The sequence below is a fragment of the Blastomyces dermatitidis genome (assembly GCF_000003525.1).
Source record: "Blastomyces dermatitidis ER-3 genomic scaffold supercont1.5, whole genome shotgun sequence".
Taxonomy (NCBI): Eukaryota; Fungi; Ascomycota; class Eurotiomycetes; order Onygenales; family Ajellomycetaceae; genus Blastomyces; species Blastomyces dermatitidis.
Genome location: NW_025544778.1, coordinates 473306 through 487118, shown reverse-complemented (window position 1 = coordinate 487118; position 13813 = coordinate 473306).

Here is a 13813-nt window from a genome sequence, read left to right as displayed (position 1 = left end):
AGCTATGTGCAGATTATGTCTTTAAAGTCATGTAAGTCTTAAATACATATCATCTGTGATGTTTATAATAATCACAGTTTTTACAAATCTTCTCCAGATTTCAGAGAGATCTTGTAATTCAAAGATGACTCTTACAAGTCTCTCAGCTCTCAGATCTGAGTTCTCACACTCTGCTTATTATAAGAGCAGATTCTCAGTCTTCATCTTTCAGCTCATTCACTCTGTGAGCTTTAGAGATATCACAGTGACCTGAGATTCTGAGTTCATCAATGCTTTTCATACTTGTAAGACAGCAGTACTGCAGCATGATCTCTTCTCATAAGCAAGTATTTTCATTGAAGAAGTAACAGATTCAGATGTTAGCTTCAAGACTCTTAAGAAGACTATTGCTGACTCTGTCTGTGACTTCTCAAATTCCTATTTTAATTTGTTCAGACAGTTTGTATGAAGATATTCTGATTTAGAACAGATGAAGCAGAGTCTCTTTTTCTTAATCTCTCTGTTATATACTCTGTTTACAGAAGCTTGTGAAGCTCTCTCTCTCTGCTCAGCAGTCAGACACAAATCTCTCTGTATCTTGTCATCTTTTTCTGATAAATCTGTTCTCTGTTGTTCTGACCCTTGTGAGACTGATTGATGATCTGCTCTTCACAGATCTGTGACTCTCACAGTGATCTGTAAGTGATGAATGAGAGTCATCAGTTTCTTCAGAGTCAAGAGCTTAGAGTCTTGCTCAATGAGCTTGTTCTGCATGTCTTTATTCAGTCTCTTCATAAATATCATTATTTAGGTCTTGTTTCAGAGCCCTGTTTTCACAGGTCTTAATTCACATCACAATTCTATGAAGCACTGTGAGTAGTCTTCATCAGATTTCTCACCTCTTTTTCTAATATTGATGATCACAGTTCAGATGTTCTCTGTTCAGCTCACAGAGTCTCTCAACTTGTTCTCTAGATAGGTCTTGAGAACAGATCATCAGAATCTCTTATGATCATTTTCTAGATGATTCAGCCAGTTCTTGACTTCAGTGTAATAGAGGCCTGTCATCACATAGATGACAGCTTCTTCATCTTTCATGTCACACAGCTGAGCTTGCAAGTCAATTTCAAATACAAACTTGTAAAAGCTTTTATAGATTGTGATTTGATAGATGATCTTAAGTGATTGTAGCTTGAGAAAGTTTCTTTTCAGTTCACAGATGTCTCTGAAGATCATGTCTAGAGACTCAGTTCAAGAATGTTTGTGAACAGTAAGCATTTCTTATAGAAAAATAGCTTAATCTCACAGAAGATGCTCAAGAATATTCTTCACTGAGATTGATTTATTCATGAGTTCAGAGAGTTTCTCTGTCACAGATGTAGAGAATGATATTCTATGAGTGATTGATAAGTTCTCTGAGACTTCTTTTACAGAGGTTATTCATGATTCAGATGACTGCTTCTGAGTGTCTATAGTAGAGTTTACAGAGGTTGAAGCACATGAGTTTCTAGTTCTTTCAATCATAACAGGTGATTGCTGACTGACTGAGCTTGAAATGTAAGAATAAGTGCTTACAGATGATTATTTGAGTGTTTGCAGCTTGATGTGATATGTACTGTTAACTACTAGAAGTGTTCATGGTAGAAAGATAAATATAGAGATTAAATGTATAATAGCATTCAAGCTGAGTTGTGAATAGTATTCGCGAACTCCAGTCTATATAGTTGTGTGTAGTCAAGGGCCGCCAGCTCTATTGATTACATGAGAGATAGAAATAGAGGTAAAGAATCTGCAAGGAGCGGGATTTCTTACAGATATTCTTGCAATAATTCTGTAGTCTATGAGCTTGCTATTTAAGCAAGATAGTCAAGCTCACTTATACAGCTTCTCAAATAACTATCTCTATATATCACTGCTGACTAGTCACTGCTTCAGTTCTGTCACATTACAATTTGAATCACTTGATCTGATTACACATTTGAATCAGTTAAGCTTTAACAGACTGATATAATCTCATGCATCTGCACTGAAACTGATCTGACCTCACTCTCTGAGAGAAACACTACATCATTCTCTAGAGTGTGTACATCTCTATTCTGACAGAAATCTGAGATTTCTGAAATCACTGTATATTTTGACATGAGCTCTTCAATCACTCTGCTACTGCTGCAGCCCCTACACATCTACATCTATTATGAAGATAGAGAGATTAAGATTAGAGATTCACTGAGATATAAGAGAAACATCTTGTCTGAATTTCACAGCTTTACTTATATTCTTGAACAGAAATTCCACCTTAATCTGAGCCAGTATAATACTTATAAGATATAAGTAATATACATCATCAATCTTCTTGAAGATATCTCTGTAACTACTTGAGTCATTAAGAAGAGAGAGCTTGAGTGTATCAATACTGTTATGACTTGAGAAGAATTCAAGAACTTTCTACTGAATTAAATTAAAGATTATTATAATCACAGCTTCACAGCAGTGCAGCAGTTCAACTCATTACATTAATAAGATAATGAGAATTCTTTCAATTTCAATATAAGATTTGAAGAATATTGAGAGAAACTGACTGATGATTTAAATCAATTAAAAATGCAGCTTTATCTTATGAAGCTGACTCACAAGGTGTGAATAATGATATTATAATATCAGAGTTCATTAATTAATTACACTGAGCTTGTCAACCTGGCTTCTCAGATTTATTTAAATAATCAATTCTCTGAGAAAAAGGTCAATAAGATCTCTTCTAAGTAATCAATGATAGAATTTAAACAGTGTTGTGACAGCTTCAGTACAGAGAAAGTAAAGAAGAATTTCAAGTATTCTGATTCTTCACTCACTGTGAAGAAATATTAAAAAAGATTTAACAAAGATCTCTATTTCAACTGCAGAGCTGATGATCACTATATCAGTAATTATAAGAAGCTGAAGAAGAAAAGAAACTGAGAAAATATCTTCTCAAAGTTGACTTCTCTTCTGACAAATGTATTCACAGAAGATAAAGAAGAGAAAGACAAGAATTGATAATTTTCATATCTCTGAGTTCATGTTATAATCACAATGCATACTTCAAATAGAGAGATATCAGTGAGATGTCTACTCAACTCTGAAGTGAATACTGACTTCATATTCTATTTCTTTTCTTTAATGAAGAATTGAAAGAAGATAGATCTGTTAGATTATATGAAATTTACAGATGAAATAAAATGTCACTGTTTTAATATAATTTAAGCAAAGTGTGTGATTACAGACTCAGAAGAAATCTTTAAGAAGAGCAGTCTGCTTCTTTATATAGTTAATATCATAGATAAGAATGTCATTCTAGATCTTCTGTAATTGAGAGAAAACAATTCTCTTATTAACTGAGTCACTCAGATGTGACAGTATTATCTCACTAATGAAGAGATAGTGATAGAGAAATCTGAAGAGTTTCATCAGAAGAATCTTGAGAAAAAGATTGAGTCAATATACTGCATAGTAGATGATTGAGACTTGAGAATAGATGAAGAAGCTATCACTCTCACTGCAAGAATAGCAGCAGTATCTGTCATTGAAGATGAATATATATAATGTCTCTTTACAGATTTTAAGAATGTCTTTTCAGAAAGAGAAGCAGTGAAGTTTTCTGATATCAAGATATAATATAAAATTCATCTTAAAGATGATGCAACAGTGTTATACAGATCTCTTTATAACTTATCTATAAAGAAGTTAAATGTTCTGCATAAATATCTTGAAGAAGTGCAATCAAAGAACTGAATACATTTATCAAAGAGTTCAGCAGAGATGTCTATACTCTTTGTATCTAAGAAGAATAATAGACTACATCTATGTATAGACTACAGAGACTTTAATAAGATGACAGTTAAGAATTACTATTCACTATCATTAATTGACAAGATGATTAATTGATTATCTGAAGCAAAGATGTTCTCAAAGATTGATATACAGAATGTCTATCATAGAATCAGAGTTAATGAAGACAATATTTGAAAAACAGCTTTTTGTATCAAGTACAGCAATTTCAAATATTTTGTTTTATCTTTTAATCTTTATAACACTTCAGTCATCTTTCAGATCTATATAAATAAGACACTGTGAGGCCTTGTCAATGTCTTCTGCATAGTATATCTGAACAACATTTTAATCTTCTTAAAATCAGAGAAAGAATATGATACTCATATTCAAGAAGTGTTGAGTCACTTGAGACAGTATTAACTCTATATAAACACTGAAAAATGCTCATTCTACATGCAGAAGATTGATTTCTTAGATTATATTATTGAGATGAATGACATTTCAATGAACAGAAGTCAGATCTCTGTTATTGAGAACTGGCCAGTGCTGTGAATGTACTGTAAGATGCAGATATTTCTAGAATTTGTGAATTTCTACAGATAATTCATCTATACATATTCATAAATTACTGCCCTTCTTACAGATCTGTTAAAGAGAAGTGTGAAAGACAGAAAAACAGAATTATTTACTCTCACTCAAGACACTGCACAGATGTTCACAGAATTGAAACAAGCTTTTGCAGATGTCACAATGCTGAATCACTTTAACTCTGACTTACTCAGTCAGTGTGAGACTGATGCATCTGAGAATGAAGTCTGTGAAATCTTTTCACAGTTGATATCAGAGATCTTTCAACATTGAAAGAATCAGAGAATAATTATCTCTGAAAAAATAGATAATGAATTGTCTGTGAGAGAAGACTTTTTCACAGAGTCTATAAGACACTGTGAATGAAGATTAGTGACTTTCTTCTTCAAGAAGTTATCACTCATGCAGAGAAGATATGATACTCATAATCAGAAGATGTTAGTAATTGTTAAATTCTTTAAGATCTGATGACATTATCTTCAGAGTAGTAAGTACTCAGTGCAAGTTCTCACTGATCATGTAAATCTGCATTACTTCTTGACAATAAAGAGCTTGACAGAATATCAAGCCAGGTAAGTGAAGCTGCTTTCAGAGTATGATTTCTATATTTAATACTATTCAGATCAGCTTAACCCTGCTGATACACTGTCTAAGCAGCTCAATTATAATATTGTTGATGCAGAGAAGAATTCTATAAAAGAATCTCTGTCATCACTGCAGAAGAAGCTAGCTGCAGAGGGTTGAGATTCTCTAAAGCTCAGAAACAGCACTGAAGAGGCAGCTGTGTGACTCAGTATAGAAGATGAAAGAGAACTCAGGTCTCTGTGAGAGACTGATACTGAAGATCATGAGCTTCTCATGTCATGTCTTACAATCATTGAATTGATAAAGAATAAAACAGTCTATAATCTTTCAATCTGACTACTTTTGAAATTCATTGAAGAGTTATAGAAGAGAGACATCTCTACTACAGCTTAAATTTAAAAGTTAAAGAAGAAAGAATTCAGTTTGAACTTAGAAGAGACAGGCTCTGAGTGAGACAGTGCTGCTAAGAAATCAAGTCACTGATAACTAGAAGAATGTGAACTTCTACTACTGAATGATTCAGTCTTCATCTCTCATAGCAGAGCAGTGTATCAGAAGTTATTGAGAATTCATTATAATGATTCTCATGCAGGGCACTTCAGGTTAGAGAAGACTGAGAAGCTTCTAAAATGTAAATACACTTAAGACAAGCTCTGAACAGATATTAAAAAGTATGTTGAGACTTACAATGTCTGTCAAAGAATAAAGATTCTGTGATATAAGTAATACAGTGAGTTGATATCACTGCCTGTTTCAAAGAGCTCATGACAGAATTTATCAATGAATTTCATAGTTAATCTGCTGAAGTTAACAAGAGTTAAAGAATATGACTTAATTTTGATTATTGTTGACTGCTTCATGAAGATGATCAGATATATTTCTACTTATAAAAAGATTAAAGTCTCTGAATTGACTGACCTGTTTTTAGATATTATCATTTATAATTACAGTGCTCTGAAATCATTGATAACAGATTAAGAATTTCTCTTCATCAGTAAATACTGATCAGCTTTTTACTATCATCTTACAATAAGATATCTTCTCAGTATCATATTTCATCTGCAGACTGATGATCAGACTGAACATCAGAATCAGATACTAGAACAGCATCTTTGAGCATTCTATTTATATTATCAGAATGATTGACTTAAACATCTTCTGACTGCTGAATTTGTATATAATAATGCAAAGAATGTAATCTTAAAGATATCTTCTTTCTATGCTTATTATAGATATAATTCTTCATTACTCAGTGACATCATGAACAATATTTCAAAGAGAGAAATAGACAGTCAGAATGTTAGACAGATACAGAGAATAAAGTATTTCTCAGTATCAGAAGTAAAAGTGAGATTGAAACTTTTGAATAAAATTCATAAGAAGACAGTGAAAAGCATTCACTACACTCAGAAGCAGCAGATGTGTGGCGGGCTGCGCCCGATCAATTATATAGACTATTTCATTACACTCCATAGATTCTTCCATTCCCGATCGCCGATCCGTGGCCACTACGAACGCGCGTAGTGTACGCTCCGATTCTCAGTCACTCCTGATCACCAATCCACGGCTGCTATGAACGCGCGTAGTGTACACTCCGATTCTCAGCCATTCTCAATCACTGATCCTCAGCCACTACAAACGCGCGTATATTCTTCTGCCCTGAAGCTCCACCACGTACACCACCACATACATGTATAAATATCCATCTCAATCACTGATTCTTGCACTTTCTCTTTCTTTTCTTCTCTAATGTTTTTATCTTTGTTATATAAGACCTATAATATTATACTGATCTATTCAGTGCAGGCCTCTTACACTATAAAAATATTCATCATCTTCTTATTAGAAATGATTATTCATTGAGAGATATCTGAATGTGTAATGATGTATAAGAAATAGAGAAACAGTTGAACAGTTAAGTGAACACTGAGTTCTCAGATAGTTCTCAGATAGAAGCTTGCTCATCAGTTGCTCTGACCCTGCAACAAGATCTTATGAAGAGAATAAGATTTTACAAGAGAATGTCAGTGAAAGATCTGAGAGTTCTGACACTCAGACATATAAAAATATAATTACACTTCTTCAGATTTCACAGATATCATACATCTAATAATTGATATAATCATGTCTAACAATAATATGAAACTCTCAAACATGAACATAGATGTAGTGCTACAGTGACTCTGAGCAATGTTGAAACTATAATAATAATAAATAGCTGATATGCATGCAACTCAACAATGTCAATATGAAGAGATTCAATGATTATCATAATAAGAAACTCACATGATCTCAACATCTACAGAATTGAATACAAAAGTGCTGAAAGAACACTTAGATGCCTCTGTATATTTTGATGCTTCTGATCTCACTCTCTACTCATCATGAAGAATGAAAATGCTTATGAAACTGAGTGTAGATGGAGATTTCATTGATTCATTAATCAATCAAGATTGATATATCAATGAATGATTGAAGAATCATGTGAAACAGAAGTTTCATTCATGAATGAAAGCATGTAAATCAGTGTTGTGAATGCCTGATAATATCATGAAACATCTTGATATTCTGTTCTGAGACACTGCCATGCAACAGAAAGCATTAGATTGGTTACAGAGTGCTTAACAGAGGAACACTTCTCTTACAACATTCATTTCTGACTTCAACATCAAGATTCTAGAAGCAGATAATCAGTCTTGAGAGGATTGAATGAAGATTAGCATGCTCAAGAAGACATTGACTTTTGAACTCTTACAGGCCCTTGTAAGTGCAGATGAAGACTCAACTTATGAAGGCTTCTGCACATAGCTTTGAACAATGAATAACTGTCTTATCAAGCTCAAGAATATACAGAACAGTGGCAGAAGATGTTACATCTCAGTGACTCATACACTCATGCTGAGGAATAACAATGATGCAGATGTCATGAATTGAGTAGACTCAAATATCTACACACAAGCAAGAATCTTCACTATCTGAACAGACTTCTGAGTCTCTGGGATCACTTCTGAAGAAATCACTGATCAATGTCAATGTAGAGTGTGCATCAACTGTAACTGATCAGAACACATTGCTTTCAACTGCTGATCAATCTTTGTATCTTCTTATTTGAAGAATGAATCAGTGCCTGTCTGCGCCAATCACATTGCATTAGAGAAAGATTCAGAGAATAACTATAAGAATGCTCTGATGAAACAGAGAAAAGATTAGCTTCTGTTCAAATTTGTAAACAGAAGCTTGAAGAGATTGAACAATAACAATTTGAAGAGAAGATGACAATGAATGCAATTCTTGTATTCACTGTGATTAATAACATGTATAATATGAAGACCATGATAGACAGTGATCTATGTCACTATACAATGATAAAATCTTCAGTTATAAGATATCATAATCTTCAGTGTATCCCTCTATCAAAACCCTGACTTCTCACAGGATTTGATGGTTCAAAAGACATTTATACCTGTTACATGGTGAAGCTGATCATAGATGTAGAAGAACATCAATGTGAAGATGTCTATGTATATGAAGTTGATAATCTTGATTATAATTTTATATTAGAACTTGCCTGGCTATCTGAACAAGGCATCTTATTGAATACTTGAAACAGAAGCTTGATATTCTCTAACAATGATAGAGTTCATGAAAATGACATTCACAAGATCATGGATCTGACACAGATCTCTGTCAACACGTATGAAATACTCTGAAAAAGAAGTCATCATCAAAACCACTGACAGAGTTACTGATAGCAAGATCATGTGTCAATCTATTCTGCCAGTCTGACCAATATCAAAAAGACCCTAGAAAAGTTATCCCATGTTACAACAACAGATCCTCATACAAAACTCCCTCAATAATATCACAAATATCTAGATATCTTTCAACAAGACAATATTACAAATATACCCCTCTTACAAGGTCCTGAAGTGAATCACAGTATCAAGTTAGAGAAAAAGAATGATAAGAACTCTGAACTGCTATGAGACCCTCTTTATAGCATGTTCTGAGATGAACTCCTTCTTCTTCAAAAGACACTCAATGATCTGTTGAATAAAGAATTCATACACATTAGTAACTCTTCCATCACAGTCTCTATTCTCTTTGCAAAGAAACCAGGTGAAGAACTCTGATTCTGTGTGAACTACTGAGATCTGAACAGATTGACAAAGAAAGATTGATATCTCTTATCTCTTATCAATGAAACCCTAGCACGGATCAGGTGAGCTCAATAATTTATAAAACTAGATATTGTTACCACGTTTCATAAGATTTGTATTACTGAAGGAGATGAATGACTTACAGCATTTTGAACATGTTATAACCTCTTTGAATGAATAGTCACACTCTTTGAACTGACTAATGCTCTCAGTATATTTCAGAAGTATATCAACTGAGTGCTCTGAGATTTTCTTGATGAGTTTGCATCTGCTTATCTAGATGACATTCTCATCTTCACTGATGAATTCAGAAAAGAATATCAAGAATATGTGTAAAAGGTATTACAACAGCTACAAGAAGCAGGACTACTGATAGATATTGACAAGTGTGATTTTAAAGTCAAGAGTATCAAGTATCTGGGTTTTATTATAGAAGCTGATAAGAGAATTTGAATGAATTCTGAGAAAGTCTTCATCATTCTTGAATGGGAAGCTCTGTGTACTGTGAAAGATGTATAAAGCTTCATCAGATTTGCTAACTTCTATCAGTGATTTATATGAAACTTCTCAGATATTATGAGATCACTTACAGATCTCACTAAGAAAGACTCAGTATTTCAATGATCAGTGAACACTGAAGCTGCATTTATACAGATGAAGAAGATGTTTATTAATACCTCTCTGCTGATAACATTTGATTCTGATTGTGAGACAGTTGTTGAAGCTGATTTCTCTGACTATGTGACAGGAGAAGCAATATTGCAATATGATGATAAAGGTGTTCTACAATCATATGTCTTCATGTCTAAGAAACTGAGTTCTGCTGAATACAATTATGAGATCTATGACAAGAAACTTCTTACAATTGTACACTGTTTAGAGAAATGAGACTCTGAACTCTGAAGTGTCTCTGAATTTGAGATAGTCACAGATTATAAGAATCTCAAATACTTCATAACTATCTGTAAACTTACTGAATGACAGATATAATGATCTGAGTTTCTAAGCTGCTTTCATTTTACAATACACTACTGTTCTGACAGCCAGAACTCAATGACAGATGCTCTCTTATGATGAGAGTAAGATATATCATCTGATGTAACAGATACTTGCTGAATGAACTGAGAGCACCAGCTCTTGAATCTGAAGATATTAATTGATCAAGATAGAACAGCTCATAGCATCATACATGCTTCTCTGATTAGAACTGACATTGATATCTTCACTTTCTCTACACTGAATAAACTATGACATATGACAGCTCAAGCTGATGAACTTCTTCAGACTCTCACTGAAGCAGTACATCAAGAAGCACTCTGATTTCCCTCAGAACTATGTATCAGAATCAATATCTCAGAATGCTCAATTGATGACAATAATACTCTATGATTCCATGAATGATGCTGAGTCTCTCACTTCAAACCCTTACACACTTGAATAATGCAAGAGATGCATGATTTGTGTATAATCAGTCATTCAGGCTGTGAATAACTGTATAGAATGATCTTCTGAGAATTCTACTGATCTGAGATATTAAACAGCATCAGACACTTTATCTGAAACTGCAATTACTGTTCTTCTATTATCTTATGAAAGAAATGTAGAAAAGATCTACTGAAATCACTTGATATTTCTGATAGAATCTGATGAGATGTAGTAATTGACTTTGCTATTAATCTATCTGAGAGTAAGAGCTGCAGAAACATTCTGATCATTATTGACTAACTAAGTAAAAGTATAATATTGAAACCTTATGATAAGATGAATACTGAATAAGTCACTGAAGCCTTCTTATGAAGTTCATTCTATCAGATACATGAATTGCTGAGATTGATAGTATCAGATTAAGACTGTCAATTCATGAGCACTCTCTGAACAAGAATCTGTCAAGTTCTCAAGATTATATACTGTCTGTTAACTGTCTATCACTCTGAGACTGATGATGCATCAGAACAGACAATTCAGACTGTAAAGAATTATCTTTATAAGTTCTGCAATTACTTATAAGATGATTGATATGACCTTCTTCTACACACAGAGGTCACTATCAACAGTTGAGATGCTGTTTCAACAGATGTAAGCCTGTTCTTCCTTACACACAGGTATCACATGAAAGTGTTGAATCTTCTAGAGATTATACAGTGTATACTGAACCTCTGCAGTTCAATTCAGATTGCTGATAATATAGTAACAAAGCTCTGAGACATCTGTGACTGAGCAGAGGCCTTCATGATAACTGTGAAACAAGACTAAGAAGATCAAATCAATATTTAATGAGATTCTGCAGAGCAGTATAAGATAGAAGATCTTGTGTGATTGAATCTCAAGAACATACAAATCACATATTCATCTTGTACACTAGACTATCACCATGTCAGGTATAAAGTGATAGAAGTTCTAGATAGTCACAACTATCATCTTGACACATCATCAGAGATTCATGATATATTTCACACAAGCTTGCTTCATCACACTGTCATCAATTCATTTCCTTCTTAGCTGACTTCTGACTGACAGCTGCCAGGCATCATAGGAGAAGATAATGAGCTTGAGTGAGAGATTGAAGATATTCTTGATGAGAGATCTCACAGCCACAGCTGACAATATCTGATGAAATGAGTCAGCTATGATCAACTGACCTGAACTCTGAGTTCCATGTTATCTGAAACAGCAGTTCTTGACTGATGAGAACTGCTTCTGGAAAGGGGGGACTAATGTGACAGACTGCACTCAATCAATCATATAGACTATTTCATTACACTTCATAGATTCTTTCATTCCTGATCGCTGATCCGCGGCTGCTACAAACACATGTAGCATATGCTCCAATTCTCAGCTACTTCTGATCACCGATCCGCGGCTGCTACAAACGCGTGTAGTGTATGCTCTGATTCTCAGCCATTCCTGATCACCAATCCTCAGCTGCTATGAACGCGTGTATATTCTTCCGCCCCGAAGCTCCATCATGTACATCATCACATACATGTATAAATATCCATCTCAATCACTGATTCTCGCACTTTCTCTTTCTTTCCTTCTCTAATGTTTTTATCTTTGTTATATAAGACCTATAATATTATACTAATCTATTCGGTGCAGGCCTCTTACAAGATGAAATACTATAATTAAAAATATCTTTCAATGAAGTTCTTAATAGAAAATCAAGTACTACTTTCAGCAAAGAATATCAAGATAATAAGATTATATAAGAAGCTCAGTGAGTGATAGCTAGAATCTTTCTCAGTAATAAGAGTAGTAAGTAAGCAGACATATGAGTTGAAATTACTCACAGAATTGAAATCAATTCATTCTGTTTTTCACATTTTCTATTTGAAGCTCTATAAGTAATATTCTGAGACAGAGCTGTCTCAGCTGAATGATATTGAAATTGAGAGTGATACTGAATATCTTATGAAGAAAATATTGAATAAGTAAATATATTACAGCAAGCTTCAATATCTCATTAAATAAGAAGATTATTCATCATCAGAGAATTCATGAAAATCACTTAAGTATTTAGAAAATGCTGAGAAAGAGATTGTAATCTATGAGATAACTAGTAGAGACTGCTCTGTTACACATCAGAGATATTAAACAAGAAATGCTGCTTAAGACTTCTTATTTTTCTTAAAGAGTTTTTTAAAGATAATCTTGTAATGATGAGCTGATGTCTTGTAGACTCTGTAGTACTCTTCTTCTATTTTCTTTTAAAGGGTTTTTTAGAAGTTTAATGAGACTACACAAGTGTAAAATTTCTGAAGCAGTTAATAAGAAAAAGAAAGAAATATTTAGAATTAATAAAAAGATTAATATTAATTAACTTACAGACTACTGCTAATCTAATGAGATCACAGCTCACTGAAAAAGTAAAAAGAGAGAATCTCAGAGTCTACTCATTAATAATCATATCTTTATCAAACTCATTCTTCACTGTTAAAGTCTTCAGCACTGATATCTTTATCTACTGAGAAGTTAGCACTGCAGCACTGTAGAAGAGCATGAGAAATATATAAAATATTAACTTATTAACTTATAAAGCATCTCAGTCATCTGCTTCAGTTAAAGTAAGATTCTCTTCAATCAGTGATTAATCTCTGTGATGCTTTTAACAGCAGTGCTGACTGATTTCTTCTTAAGATCAGTTATTCTGAGATGTTTTTTCATCTCAGAGATTCACACTTTCATCTTCTTTTACAGATGAGTAAGAGGAATCTTCTCAGTCTTGATAAAATTCATCAATACTTGAAGCTCTGAGACTCTCACTCTGTACTACTTAAGTATCTAAACTTCTTATCAGAATCAACACAATATCTTTCTATGAGATAATACTTATAGAGAGATAGAAGTCATTGTTACAGATACAACAGAAATAACAGAAGTAAGAGAAGAAATAAATATATAAAATTCTTCTCTTCTTCAGCTGCTTGATGCAGTGCAGATAAGTAGCAGTACTGACTAGAGACTGCACTGAAGCCTTCTCACAGAGAGAAGATGAAGAAACTGCAGGATTCTGTGAACTCAACTCAGCAGCATTCTGAGCAGGGCTTGAGCATGCCATGAAAGAGGAACTATGAATTGAGCTTCTCAGAGTCACTGTTCTCAGAACCAAGCTCTCTCTGAGTTCCTCTTCAAATGACCACACAGGGTCATACACCACTGTATTGGCCGGGAGGGGGGGCAGTGTCACAACAGTG